This window comes from Labeo rohita, chromosome 3 (genome assembly GCF_022985175.1).
Source record: "Labeo rohita strain BAU-BD-2019 chromosome 3, IGBB_LRoh.1.0, whole genome shotgun sequence".
Classification (NCBI taxonomy): domain Eukaryota; kingdom Metazoa; phylum Chordata; class Actinopteri; order Cypriniformes; family Cyprinidae; genus Labeo; species Labeo rohita.
Window position 1 is genome coordinate 10,161,518 of NC_066871.1, and position 15,912 is coordinate 10,177,429.

At 37.9% G+C, this 15,912-nt stretch overlaps 1 protein-coding gene across 1 annotated transcript in view; it reads left to right on the forward strand.

The window, feature by feature from the left end:
- The first annotated feature begins 2,657 nt into the window (after window positions 1-2,657).
- elfn1a (extracellular leucine-rich repeat and fibronectin type III domain containing 1a) overlaps window positions 2,658-15,912 on the forward strand; it is a 153,479-nt gene continuing 140,224 nt past the window's right edge. Inside the window, exon 1 of the mRNA XM_051106062.1 lies at window positions 2,658-2,763. The gene's annotated coding sequence lies outside the window, so the exon portion shown is untranslated. The remainder of the gene's footprint in view (window positions 2,764-15,912) is intronic.

A 15,912-nucleotide genomic window follows, 5' to 3' on the forward strand; every position in this document is an offset into this window, starting at 1 on the left:
AGGCAATTGCCTCCGTAGGTGTAGTCAAGAGGAACCGATGATCACACCTTAGCATTAGTCGTCTGCTTAGTGGGTACCTGGTTTCAGACCTTAAAACTCACTGTAATCTTCAGGAATTTGGTAAAGTTGCTTGAATATAATTGTTTAATTCTGCGACTGGAAATGAAAAGATTTAAAAGATAAAAATTTAAATTCTGACACTCATTTGGTTCCAAACCTGTATGTTTTTCTTTCTCATGTAGAACAAAAAAGGAGATACTCATTAGAATGTTCATGTTGCTATTTTCCATTTTATAAAACTAATACACTAGCACTAGCCAAGCTCCAAAAATTACAGAAAGCATATAAAAGTATGCAACTTGTGCATTACTGTAAGTCTTATGAAGTAATTTTTTAATGAGAATGATAACGAATGACTTCTTGTGGCTTTCAAATCTCATTTATGGACATATTTTTTAATATGGCATGTCAAAACATGTTGCATCAGGTTTGACATCAATAATACAAATCTGAATATGCACAAATTGAATGTGCTCTACAGAGATTTTCTATTTTCATAAAAAGCTATTGCACAACTACAAAAGACTGTGAATATGTTGCATGAGTCTGGCATGATACTTTTTGGAAACTTTGCCATTTTTTGGAGCTGAATGGCTGTTGTTGTATTGAAAAGAACACCCTGCCTAATATCTCAATTTGTGCTCTACAGAAGTTTCAGCAAAGTGAAAGTGAGTTAATGCATGAACCATTTCTTTGAAAATGCTTTCAATGTTCAAATATAGTTGCATAGGTGTCATTGAAGCATTACAAGAGATGTGAGACGTGGAATCCCATTCTCATTGCAAACCGCGAAGTTACGCAACATTTCTAAAGCATCCCATCAGTCAAACACGGAGAGAGGCCAACATCCTGCCTTGACTTTAAAAAGTACCCGAGTTAGTATCATCAGAGGAGTCCATTATCTACTCCATCTCTGGCTGCAAGGCATATTTAATTGAAAGGAAAAAGGCAGAGGAGGGAATGAGTCAGGTATTTTTCACTCTTTTTGCTCCTCCCTCCACACACACTCACTTTTCAATCTGTTTTCCCCTCAGCATCGTGAGCAGGGGATCACTTTGACGGTGAGATGTGGGTGGATGTGTCTGTGTTTGCGCTCACAGAGCCTGCGTGGTGTCACGGAGGTTTTGGAATCCGCCTCAGCGCTGGGGAGGGCTGGAAAAGATGGAGAGAGAGAGGGAGGGAGGGAGAGAGGGAGGAAAACATGCTGGCAGGCTCTTCACAGACAGCTGCAGACTAGTGGGCGACCCGGTGAGAGTGTCCTAAACCTGTGCCAACGGAAGGGAGAAAAAACAGGATGGTGAAACAGAGTAAAACTGATCTATGCACAGATGCACACTTCACTTCCTTTAGGGCATCATCAATTTCACACTCCCTCCTTTGTACACTGGAAAATATTTTGTTACATTTACGGTAAAAATAACCGCATTTCTATTTGCCTTAATTTTACATAAATGCAGTGAGAAAAAATTGCAGCCAGACTGTATATTTTATATAATATGTTGATTTACCCATTTACTTGAACCACAGTAATTTGCTTGATAGGCTACCATGTTCTGATAACCACCATAAAAATTAGCATTAATAGTCAATAAACGTGTTGTTTTTTTCAGTGCCCGTGGCTATTAATCACATAGAGATAGACACAGATGGTGCACACAACAGAAAACACCACAGGTGTAACACACATGACATTAAAATAACACAAACTGAATAACATTAATTATTATTGTGCATTGTTTTGTTACAACCTTGATATGCAGTACCAGCAATTTGCAAACTGATTGACATAATTGACAAACTGATTGAAACTAATTGACATAATTTACAAAAACCACTAACGTTGAATTGACTGACTGAGTAATCAGCTCATAACAATAAAAAAATTGATTATGTTAACATTAATTGTGACAAAGTGTTTCTGTTGCCTCTCTTCACAACTGGCTTACTTAGGTTCATTAAAAATTAGCAGTCTACTAAATTTTAGTGAAATACAAACAAAATAGGGTTTCTAGAGCGTTTATAGAAAAAATGTTTCTATATATATATATATATATGCCAATAATCATTCCATGATTAGCATATATGTTCATGTTCCATGTTCCATGAAGATATTTTGTAAATTTCCTACTGTAAATATAGCAAAACTTAATTTTTGATTAATAGTATGCATTGCCAAGAATTTCATTTGGACAATATTTGTAATATTTTTAATTTTTTGCACCTCAGATTCAAGATTTTTAAATAGATGCATCTTGGCCAATTATTGTCCTATCCTAACAATATCCTAAATCTTAGGCTACATCAATGAGCTGCTTATTTATGCAGCTTTCAGATGATGTATGAATCTCAATTTCAAAAAATGTACCCTTATGACTGGTATATATATCTATATCTATATCTATATATATATATATATATATATATATATATATATATCTGTATACTCCGCGCAGCCAATAGCAAGAGTTTGGGGCGTGACTACTGCAGTAGGCAGAATCAGAGTGTGTTTAACCTGTGTGGACAAAAAATTAATATTCCGATACAGAAGTGCAAGCAAAATTCGAAGACTTTCCAAAAATACACAGAGACAGACAACGGGATAAACAGTATGAACACTGGCAGTGTTGTCACAAGATGGAGGACTTTGGCGGAATAGTTAGGCTCCAATCGATATGACAAACTTGCAGAGTTTCTTCCCAACAGGTAAGTTAAACTTCAAGTTCAATGTTTTCCTGACATGCTGGACCTCTTATTGAAAATAGTTTACTTTTACTTTTGATGTTTGCGTCGTGACGCGCGAAAGGGACGTTTGTAAAGGATGTTTGAAAACATGTTTATTTTGGTAATTCCTAGGTGACACTACTGGCGCTAAAACTGACTATCTGAGCTTTAACACATAACATACGTGAAAATATTGTAATGACAGCTAACCATATTAATGTACTGTGGTATTTATGCTACTTTGAAAGGAACTCAAAGAATGCTTTTGGTATTAGAGTAACATGGTGTTTTTTAGTGCTAGTCCTAAATCTCTTACAGGTGCTTTAAAAAATATCCGGTTAAAGATATAGTTAACCCAAACATTTAAATTCTGCAATTAATTACTCACCCATTTTGTTCCAAACCCGTAAGACCTTTGTTCATCTTCAGAACACAAATTAAGATATTTTTGATTAAATCAAAGGTAACCCTGCATAGACAGCAAGCAACTAACACATTCAAGGCCCAGAAAGGTAGTAAGGACATTGAAAAAATAATCCATGTAACATCAGTGGTTCAACCATAACTTTATGAAGCTACGAGAATACTTTCTGTGCGCAAAGAAATAAAAAAGTCACTTTTCAACAATGTCCTTTACTTCATTTACATTTTTTAATCTATGTCCTTACTACGTCCTTTCTGGACCTTAAACGTGATAGTTACATTGCTGTCTATGCAGGGTCAGAAAGCTCTCGGATTTCATTAAATTATCTTAATTTGTGTTCTGAAGATGAACGAAGGTCTTATGGGTTTGGAATGAAATTAGGGTAAGTAATTTTAATTTATATTTAACTTTTCTCTGGTTGCTAGAAATTTACAGTAAAAATACTATGACAGTGTTTCTGCTATGACAGGGTTGCATACTGATCCCTGTATATTTTACAATATATAACTGTATATGCAATATGTAACATGTAATGTAATAAATGAACTTGAAACAAAAATGGAACACAAAACACCCTTAAGTATTTTACTGCTAACAAAAATAAGATGAAACAAAATTATGTTTATAAAATGTATGCGATGTCACACAAGGCGAATGTCCTTTTAGTGTTTTTACCAAAATAATTAATATATAAGTATACACCAAATTATATAATAATTTATAGTTTTTGCTTCCAAAAAAAAACATAAATTTGACAGTATAGTAAAATTATGCAAAATGTGATTTTAAACTGTTTTCAGTTTTAACTGTATTATTTTGCAGCATTTTTTTTAAAACAATTTACCAGCCCATTTGGACATCGAAAAAGAAAAGGCAACATCAATGATTTACACAGTTGCTCCTTTTGATAAGCACATACTGTACACACAGGCAGCCAAGCATGTGTGCGTTTGCTCTTACACACTCAGCCGATTCCAGCTTGATTCCTTTGGCCTAATTGAACAGCACAACAGCATGGCGGATGTTTAATGAACAATGAAATCAGGCCGTTACAACATGGCCATGATATAGAGGAGGCTGTATTCCGCAGAATGTTTATATTATCGATATTGATTCATAAATTTGGCCTAGGACAGCAGAGATAGTAAATTACAGCGTGCCACAGGCGCAGCGATAGATCCGCTTCTCCCCTCCGCAGGTAGATGCATAGCAGCAGCGTGCCAGCGCAGAGGTGAAAGGATTGTTGACTGCATAAGCGAGAGCTCTGGCAAGAAGTCAAAGGCGTCTGTGGTTCAGCAGGCCTGCTGCCAGCCTGGCAAATGAATGCCTTATTCCCATGCATGTATTGCATTCAAATGCATTTGAGCCTCACGTATAACCTGAACACAATCCAGGCCCTTCTTTCAAAGTGCTTCCTGTCTTCTCATACCCTCTAATGCGCCATTGTGCCGAGCATAATGCCACCGACTGCTGACCAGACAGCGAGGTGATTTCAGAAAATGCTATCACACCCTGATAAGCTATTCAGCTAAGAGTAGCCAGTCGTCAAATCGTTCCCAGGGGCGTCAATGGACACAAGAGTGACAATGCGGAGACTGGAGACTCGTGCACAATCAGGAGAAGATTCAAAAAAAGCGGCTGCCTTTCATCCGGCTATGAATATAGATGGGTAAAACAAGTACGTGCTATATTTGTGAGCCAAATACCCCTGGATATAAAGGGAGGCCGGAAATTTCATCTTTAGCTGACGGACACGGAACAAGCCGGCAGAAATGACCCGAGCCTTGCGCGCAGGCACTTAGCCAATTTTAATTATGCATGCCATGCGTCCACTGTCCAAATAACCCTGCGCGCTTGTTCCTTGTAAGTGTATCAATCTGAGACAAGCACTATTTACAGCCGTGGAGTAGGGCGGCCCTTTGGGATTGGCTGGAGTAACCTCAAAGTACACAAGTTGGGCATTGCACTCTGCCTCCATACTGCTGCAAATAAGGGCCCTCCATTCAGGAGTCTGGGGAGAAAAGAGGCATGTCACTGCTGGCAGAGGAGATGTAGCTCTTTTGTTGGGCTTTTAGAGTAGGTGGTGTGTTTATCCCAGTGGTCGGGACGAAAGCTGCCGCTGCGGGGTCACGACGCGTGTTGCGTGAGGCTATATGTGTTTCTGAGACTCTGTATGTGTGTTTATATACACTTGAATGTGAGTGAATGTGATACTGTGGCTGGTCTACATTAGAGCATTTTCTCCTGCATAGCTGTACTGGACGTTTGCAGGCGTCTGGTTGAGTCATACAGCGCTGCATTTACAGTTCTTTGGCCTTCTGGACAAGACTGCTGCTAGACATGAAATCTGAAGATGTTTTCTCTGAGAGGTCCCACTCACTGGTGCAGTGGCGTTAGCATGATGAATCTATTCCTTTAGGGCTGTCTCATTTCTGAAATGCATGCAAATTTTGAGTTGGTAAACAAACAAATAAACATATGATGATCATCAGAGCAGAACTTTGGCATTGTCATGATAAAGCATGTATTTTATGGTAACACTATGGTCAAATTTGTTAAAATTATTTAATGCATTAAATGTTATCAGTGAACATGATTTTTACAAGTTAATATTGATTTCTAAATATATTGTTGTTTATTGTTAATTTATAATATAAAAACTATGTGAATAATGGATATATTTGTATATTTCAAAATTAACATTAATCCAGATTATAGAACCCTTAGGTCAGTGTTTCCTGTTAGAAATGAAATCAATATTGTCATTTTCATATGTATATGTAGAATAATAAAATATTATTATTTTTAACAATATAGTTTTTGTGTTATATAATTATTATAATATAATTATTTTGTAAGAATAATATTTTATTATTATTATTATTTATTATTATTTAAAAAATTTATTTCATAACTGTATTTTTTTTATTTATATTGTTTTATATTGGTATAAATAATAATAACTGTATTTAGATATTTTGAATAATAGTAATTGTATAATTTAGTTGTTAGTGTTTTTTTATTATTATTACTGCTAGTACTGATATGTAAAATATTAATTTTACAAATATTAATCATAACAAATTTCTCTAATATTATTGTGTTTTATGTTGTTATTAAAATAATAATAATGATTTACAAAGTGCATTTATAATTATTTCTGATTTGTATTTAGGATGATAATAACAATAATAATAATAATAATAATAATAATAATAAAAAATAATAATAATAATAATAATAACTGTGTTGTTTGTCTTATTTTTATTATTATTATTATTATTACTACTACTGATATGTAAAATATTAATTCCATAACAATTTCCTTTTATATTGTTGTGTTTTATATTGCTATTAAAAATAGTAATGATTCATATTTACAAAATTATAATAATAAAAAAACAACAACAACAACAACAACAATAATAATAATAATAATAATAATAATAATAATAATAAACAATAATAATATTTTGTTGTTTGTGTTATTTTTATTATTTTTACTACTACTGATATGTAAAATATTAATTTCAGACAATTTTCTTTTTATTACTCTGTTTTCTATTGGTATTACAAATAATTAATAAAGTTTACAAAATATTTTTTGCGATATGTATAATTATTTATTATTTGTATTTAGGATAATTTAATAATAATAATAATAATAATAATAATAATAATAATAATGTAGTTTATCTTATTTTTTATTTTTTATTATTATTTTTCTTTTAATAATAATAATAATAATATTTAGTTGTTTTGTGTTATTATTATTACTACTGATATGTAAATCATTAATTTCAAAACCATTTTCTTTTTATTACTGTGTTTTCTATTGTTATTACAAATAAGTATTAATGTTTACAAATTTCTCAAAATTTATAATTATTTATTATTTGTATTTAGGATATTATTATTATGCTTATTATTAATTCATTTTTACATAATAGCAATTGTAATTCATGTAAAAAAAATGTATGCGACCTTTGTGCAGTATTAAACAGTCATGTGCATGCAGTTTTATATAATATATGGCACTTAGGTACAGCTTCTGTGCTGCCTGTGAAAATGAAATAAAAAGCTGAAATTATGTTATCTTCATTTCTTCCACATATCTTGCCTTATGTGTATAGTCGGTGTTAGCAAATATTGAGTGGTGCTTGCAAAGGCAAGCTTCATTATTACAATTGCTCATACTTAGAGCTAGGGATTTGAACTCATTACATTTACATTACATTTAAATTTAGTCATTTAGCAGATGCTTTTATCCAAAGCGATTTACAAATGGGGAACATCACAAGCAATTTATCATACAAGAGCAAGTGACTCTCGCAGTCCCACAATGCCAAGTTTCAAGAGTAAGCTAGAATAGTTCAGAAGCAGGCAAAGAAGAAGAGTTTTTTTGGAGAATTTATTTATAGAAAGTCGATTGTAAATATGGCTTAAATTACGTGCTTGTGAGTGGAAGTTTGGAAGCTCAGCAAACTATGCTTTCCAGTAACCAATTTCTAGACTGTGTTTGCTTCTACATAATTTTACTTATTCATTTTTATTAAAGAGTGAAATGCCTCAACTGTAAAATAACTGCAAGCATAAGCTTCACCAATTTACCAAAGAGATGTGTACTTAACTGTCTCAAAGGAAGCACAGCCTGTGCCAACCTCATCCGATGTCACTGCATATTCAGATCTATGCAAATGTAACTCCTACGTAATGAACTGCTGTTACCTCAGACAGTGAACTCAGCATGTTTATGTAAATGATGGCACATCACACACCTCAAAAGAGCGCAAAGGTTTCTTACCTACTGTTAGACTAAAATGCACTTCTGAAGAAAAAACTCCTAAAGTTGTATGTTCTTGTATGTAAAAGCCTTGATTCTTAATGCTGTTATCTTGTTCTTGCTGTACTTTCACAATTCTGCTGATGTTGAGGAACTCTGCTCCAGTAAAAGTCACAGGGAACGTTACATATTCACCAACTTACACTGCTTTGTAACATTTATGCAGGCTGTCATACTGTTGCATTATTTATGAGGCATTGAAATTTAGAGGGAGGAGCAAGACAAAACACTTATCACAGACAGTCCACCTTTTTTTTTTTTGACGCATTCTTAGAGTGAGATGGCTGAAAACGTGACACTTCTGCTGTGTCTTCATTGAGTAACCACATTTTTTTCTGCCATGGAATATTCCACTTCAGAGGGGGAAAAATTTAATTGTGAGATATATACTAACATAATTCCAAAATGTTAAAGGAGAAGTTCACTTCCAAAACAAATATTCACATATAATGTACCCACCCCCTTGTCATCCAAGATGTTCATGTCTTTCTTTCTTCAGTCGTAAAGAAATAATGTTTTTTGAGGAAAACATTTCAGCATTTTTCTCCATATAATGGACTGATATGGTGCTCCGATTTTGAACTTCCACAATGCAGTTTAAATGCGGCTTCAAACGTTCCCAAATACGGTTGTAAACGATCCCAGCCAAGGAAGAAGGGTCCTATCCAGCGAAACGATATGGAGAAAAATGCTGAAATGTTTTCCTCAGAAAACGTTATTTCTTTACAACTGAAGAAACAAAGACATGACCATCTTGGATGACAAGGGGTGAGTACATTATATGTGATTCTTTGTTTTGGAAGTGAACTTTACCTTTAAGTTGCCATTGTTGGTGGCATTTTCTGAGAAGAAAAGTCTGACAGTTAGATATAAACTTACAATTGTGAGGGAAAAAAAGTCTAAAATTAGAGATTATATCAAACATATCTCAGTTTATATCTCACAATTTTGAATTATTTCTTGCAATCTTGCGATTCTGAGCTTGTGTGTCACAAATCTGACTTTTTTTTTTAATTTTTCACTCTGTGAGAACATGGTGTGTGGCGTGAAAGTATTAAGGCTTGTCGGACAAGCAGCAGTAATGAAGAAGGGTGGGTCTTTGTGAAGGGTCAGTTTTGAGTTATAAACTTTGAAACTTCAGTATACTTCAGTAACTTTAAAGTTTAGATGGAGATTTACAACTTTTCCTCACAATTTTGAGAATATACAGTATATGTCACAATTCTGACGTTTTATCTCTAAGTCAGAATTGTAAAAAAAAAAGTCGCAATTTACTTTAAAAAAAAAAATTCTCATGATGAAAACTTACCTGTGGGGACTTTTTCACAAGACGCAAAATACCAATAAGTACATTGCAGTTTCCAACAGAACATTGGAGGCAGTAAAACAGCGAGCGCTTGTAATCGTTTTCATACACAATTATAATTACAGTTCCATATGTTTCACATTCCGAATTTAACAAGCTTGCTTGGTAGCGCAGCCGGCATTGAAATGGATTTGAGATGCAGAATCCTTGGGTACGAATCCCGTGAAAAACCTGACTCACGATGAAAACAAGCTAAAACGGCATGCTTGCAATTGTGTTTTTATGTCACATTTGCTTTTGTTACTATCGAGTAGGTTTAGGTGTAGTGCAGCTAGTACGTTATTTTAAAGGTGTGTTCACTTGTCATATTTGGTTTGATTAAAACTCTGGTGTGATTGCTCTGTTAGTGCGATTCATGTGAGTAAGAATAAAATATGCACGCAACATGTACCAAATACTTCTAAACGAACCAAAAACCAGAAGGGGTGTATCCAAAACAAAATGAGCAGGGGGCAAACGTGGAGCAACGAGGAGGTAAAGTGCCTTTTATGAGCTCTTTGTGAGTTCGCACGTAGTGAAAATAAAATCATGTGTGCGCAACGAGCATGCTTAGTCCAGCAGACAGCATTGTGTGTCAGTGAATGAACACCAGCAAACAGTATCATAAAAGAATAATCCAAAAGGGTAGTCTGAAAAACAAGCAAGGGTCAGGGCAGGCAGCGAATGATCATAAAACTAGGAAACAATCAGGGTCAAAAACACAGGGGAACTAGAAAACACGGAAAGATAAACACTGGTACTAGGAAACAGCGATACAATAATCAGCAAACTTAAACACTAAACAAACAGCTTATATAGAAAACCAGGAGAACACATGACAAAACCAACCAATGAGAACAAGACACCTATTAACAAGGAACCAATCAGGACATGACACACAGATAAGGGTAGCACATGACATGATCACATGAGGGGCAAGAGACACATGGGAAATGGAGTCCAAGAAGCAAAGGCAAGAGTCCGGGGAGGAGTGCCCTCAAGTGGCGATCACAGGCACTCCAGCAGGCAATAGTGACATAGCCCCCCCCCCTTAAGGAGCGGCTTCCAGACGCTCCTAACAGAGAACAGACAAGAGTCCATAAGGGAGGCGGAGCAGAGGCAGAATGGGGGGGAGGGATGGAGGGCCAGGTCCATGTGGAAGTGTGGGACCTGGGGACTGAGGCAGGACCGGCAAAGCAGGGAGCCAGGGCGGAGCCGGCAGAGCAGGGAGCCAGGGTGGTGCTGGCAGGACAGGAGGAGCCGAGGGCCACCAGGGCGAAGCAGACGGAGAAAGAGCCCACCAGGGCGAAGCAGATGGAGCAGGAGTCCACCAGAGCAGAGCAGATGGAACAGAATACCACCAGGTCAGAACAGAAGCCCACCAGGGCAGAGCAGATGGAGCAGGAGTCCACCAGGGCGGAGCAGGAGCCCACCAGGGCGGATCAGGAGCCCACCAGGGTGGTAGCATGGACTGGGACCTGGGGAAAACAGGGACAGAAGAGGCAGGCAGAGCAACAAAAAGAGAGACAGGGAAAACAGTAGGTCTCTTAGCAGTCTCTGTGGAATCTGAACAGGCAGACAGTTTGTAGTCGATGTGGCTTGCTGAGACAGACGGGGCAGAGAGTTCTATGACGGCCTCAATAGCCGTGACAGGACAGGCAGAGAGTTCATTCATGGCCTCCATGGCCAGAACCAGACAGACAGGGAGTTCACAGCAAACATCCCTGGCTGTGGCAGTCAGGGCTGAGAGTTCATAGGTAGCCGCCATAGCCAGGACAGAATGAGCAGAGGGTTCATACACGGACCACATTCAGGACCAGGCGGGAGTTTGCAGACGGCCTCCATGGCTGTGACAGGACAGGGAGAGAGTTCACAGATGGCCTCCTGAGTCGTGACGGGACAGGTTGAGAGTTAATAAATGGACGCCGCCCCCTTTGGAGGTTCTGCAGCTGGAACTGCCACCTCCGGGGGCACTGGCGCAGACTCATGGACAGACGAGGCCTCTGGAGCAGACTCGTGGACAGATGAGGCCTCTGGAGTGGAGTGTGCAGCCCACACGCACCAAATGGCGACCGCCATTAAGGGAAGAGCAGCTGCGGGTGGCAGGATCCCTATAATGATTGGGCTTGTGGGTGCTGATGCCACTGGGATGCCTGCAGCCCGCACAGACATTAGTGGTGGGTCCAAAACACTGGCCATCATGATAGGTTGGGACCTTAGAGTGTCAGACGAGATGTGGCGAGGCTCTGGAACGACAGCTGTGACGCGTCGAGACTCTGGACGATCAATTGTGATGTAACAAGACTCTGGGAGACCAGCTGAGATGTGACTTGGCTCATGAAGATCAGCGGTGACTTGACTTGACTCAGGAACAACAGCAGTAACTTGACTTGAATCAGGAACAACAGCTGTAGCTTGACTTGACTCAGGAACAACAGCTGTAACTTGACTTGACTCAGGATCAACAGCTGTAACTTGACTTGATTCAGGAACATCAGCTGTAACTTGACTTGACTCAGGGATGGCAGCAGTGATATGATGGAGTGTTATTGTAGCCGCCATTTTGTGACCGGGCTCAGGGTTGGCGGCCATCTTGTGAATTATCTCAGGGTTGACTGCCATCTTGTGAAGTGGTTGTGGGTTGGCGACCATAATCACTGGACCTGATGGTGGCCATGATGGATCAAGCTTCGCTGCCGCCGGAGCTTGGCGATGTTGCCCACCCCAAAAAAAATTATTTGGGGTTTCAAAGTCATCAGCTTCACCCACAGTGAAGGGAGAGCCACAATTGTGATTTTGCGGGTTCATTAAGTCCAAAACGAAACAAGTCCTTAAACAAAACTTCATCATACAGTGGTACTTCATATGACAACTGGTATCCTTGTCATAGATGAAGTAGCTGGTCGACTGGGACCATGGTTGAGCTGGTTGTTGAATAAAGCCGCTGGATCCGGGTATGGCTGATTATTCTGTAATGGATGGGGTCAGGACAACGGAGTTGGGGATCCAAACGCAAGGCTTTATTTTCAAACGTAGTCAAGACAGGCAGGGTTGAACACCAGCAAACAGTATCATAAAAGAATAATCCAAAAGGGTCCGAAAAACAAGCAAGGGTCAGGGCAGGCAGGATCAGTGAATGATCATAAAACTAGGAAACAATCAGGGTCAAAAACACAGGGGAACTAGGAAACACGGAAAGATAAACACTGGTACTAGGAAACGGCGATACAATAATCAGCAAACTTAAACACTGAACAAACAGCTTATATAGAAAACCAGGAGGACACATGACAAAACCAACCAATGGGAACAAGACACCTATCAACAAGGAACCAATCAGGACATGACACACAGATAAGGGTAGCACATGACATGATCACATGAGGGGCAAGGGACACATGGGAAATGGAGTCCAAAAGCAAAGGCAAGAGTCCGGGGAGGAGTGCCCTCAAGTGGCGATCACAGGCACTCCAGCAGGCAATCGTGACAGATGTCATACACCCACAGCGCCGCTTTAAGTTGAACGCACCTTTTCCTTTTGTTTGGAGTGTTTGGTGAGTTCTGTCAAAAAATATACATCAATCAACCTGAACAATCAGGTTATGAACGTATTACTATACCTTTAGGTTTGGTTTGGTATCTTTATGTTCGCTGTCAAAAACGCTAGTGTGAACACTAAGTGGACCAGGACCAACTGTATCATTTTCCTTTTTGGTCTGGACCAGATGAACCAAACAAACCGAACTGCAAGTGTGAACACATCCTAAAACGTCATGGAGGATTAGAGTTATAGTGCCACTCAACGGACATTTCAAGTCAGAACTGTGGTGAAACGTACAAAACCAACGTCACATATAACATACCATATGTACATTCATCTGTTCTGGGGGGAAAAAAAACAAAAAAACACTTTTTTTAGTGCCACTCAGTGTACATTTCACATCGAATATGTCACAAAAAAAAAAAAAAAAACATACATGGCGGTATTTTGCGTCTTGCGAAAAAGTCTCAACAGGTACGCTTCCATCACGAGATCAGGTTGTTTTTATTCTGTGGGGGAAATAAGCTTCCATATACATACATATGAGACACATGAGACACTTACATAAACTGACTTAGACCACAGTATAAGAAAACCAGTCTGTTGAGTTCGCCATTCATTCATGAAATGTAATTTTGGGTCTCATATTTTAAACACAGTAATCCTCTAAACATAGATTTGCATAATCCAATTTTGACAATAATACCATTACCAGAGAATTAAAAAATAAATGGAGTAATAGCAATTACATTTCGCTTTCCCATTCAAAAAGTCCCATTTTCCAGTGGAGATGTATGGAAATATTAGCAACTGCCCTACAAAGAAGCATCATGGAGGGCCCATATGGCATAAAAATCTGTAATCAATGAGCACTTCACACCACTAACGGCAGTCATCCACATCTGCTGTGAGGGAAAAATGTTGAGCCACTTAAACAAATGGTATACCATTGCTACTACGGCTCTTAAATCACGCATTTGAAAAAACCCGGACCTAATAGTGTCTCATCTTTCTGACATTGCCCAAGCAAAAGGAGAACTGCTGCAGGCATCTGTCCATAGTCCAGATGTTAAGATGGATCTGCCATATTCAGGGGTGGCAGATGCTCCATTATATCAACTGCCACTAAACATTTCCTCTTCAGAATTATAACTAGCCTCCTCTTTCTCCTCGCCATCTAATAGGCTTAGCAAATAAATGGAGGATTTGAATAAATCACAACCAATAACTCACCTCACAGCCTGTCTTCTCCTCTCTCCAAAACCCATTTACGGACATTAGAGTCCGCTCTCTATAATATTGACAGCTACTTAAAATATTTAGCCTCAGTTTAGACAGCTCAGTGCAAATATAATAAAATCCCATATTCATGCTTTGTAGACTGATTGTAGGTGAATTGGCAATTTGCAGAGTGTCTAAGTGCATCTTCTTCTCTCCAGATTGGCATCACGTTTAATCAGTCAGATTCATCTGTTTTTACATTCTGCTTTGAAAAAAGGCTCACTGAGATTTCCAATCAGTGCATCTCTGATTCAAGCTGAATAGTTGCTGTATAATATGTGCATACCCTAAAATGCCTCCTTTTATTACTGGATTGTAAAATACATGTTTAACCGATTGTTGAGGATTTTCGATCAAACCGGTAAGAAGCACCATTAGTGAAGAGTTAGCTGAACTGATTTCAGGTGTTTTTTGTTGTTTTTTAAAATCAAATGGTTATAATACTACAAATATTAATTCTGTTTATGGATCTTACATTCTTTCGCCAAAGCTGAAAAAACAGTGTAGTTTAATTAAAGAACGAATGACTACTATGATTCCACTCTCTTTAGTGAATTAAACATTCAGTGCAACCAGCATTTCTAACTCTCAAACAAATGACTCTGATTCTTTTAAGTTAATTAAAACCATATGACACAACAGTATGTCATCCAAGATGTAGATGGGTTTGTTTCTACATTGGAACAGATTAGGAGAAATTTTGCATTACAACACTTGCTCACCAGTGGACCCTCTGAAGTGAATGGGTGCCGTCAGAATGAGAGTTCAAACAGCTAATAAAAACATGAAATAATCCAAAATGAATCAAAATAAATCATTAAAGGAGAACTCCACTTCCTGAACAACAATTCTTAAATAATTTACTCACCCCATTTTCATCCAAAATGTTCATGTTCATGAAATTATGTTTTTTGAGGAAAGCATTTCAGGATTTTTCTCCACATAATGGACTTCATTGGTGCCCTGAATTTGAAGTTCCAAAATTTAGTTTAAATGCAGCTTCAAAGGGCTCTAAACGATCCCAGCCGAGGAATAAGGGTCTTATCTAGTGAAACGATCTGTCATTTATTTTGGAAAATAAAAATTTGTACTTTTTAAGCACAAAATGTAGCACAGGCTCTGGGATGTGCGTTCACGTACTATTGAATCATGTCGAAAGGTAATTCGGAATGTAGGCGGAACTACAGACCCAGTGTTTACAAAGCGAACGTGCAAAGACTAAGAAAGTGCAAATAAGTTAAATGCTGTTTACGAACGAAAAGGTACAACAATGTCGGACGATTCTGAAGTTGTAGGAGGAAATAAACATGGAGTTTTTCGACATACTCTCTTTTTTGAGCTGGAGTACACGGACGATGAACTTGTGGTGATTCAAAGATGTGATTCATAGTAGTGAAGGGAACTTTGGATCATTTTACAGACTCGGACCTTTGAGTCTCGTTCAGCAAAATGAACAAATCTTTTTTCGAGTCATTTCGTTCATTTTAGCAAAATCAGTGTCACGTGGCAGCCCCATAAGATGAACCAACGACTCAAAAAACCCGAAGACTCGAAACAGGTGAACTAATTCCAGTACAGAACCTAATAGGATGTTGCGACTGAATGAATCACTCCCCGAGATGACTCGTTCTTCCCGAGTCACATTAAAGATTCGTTCAAAATGAATGAATCATTCAGGAATGACCCGTGGACGTGCA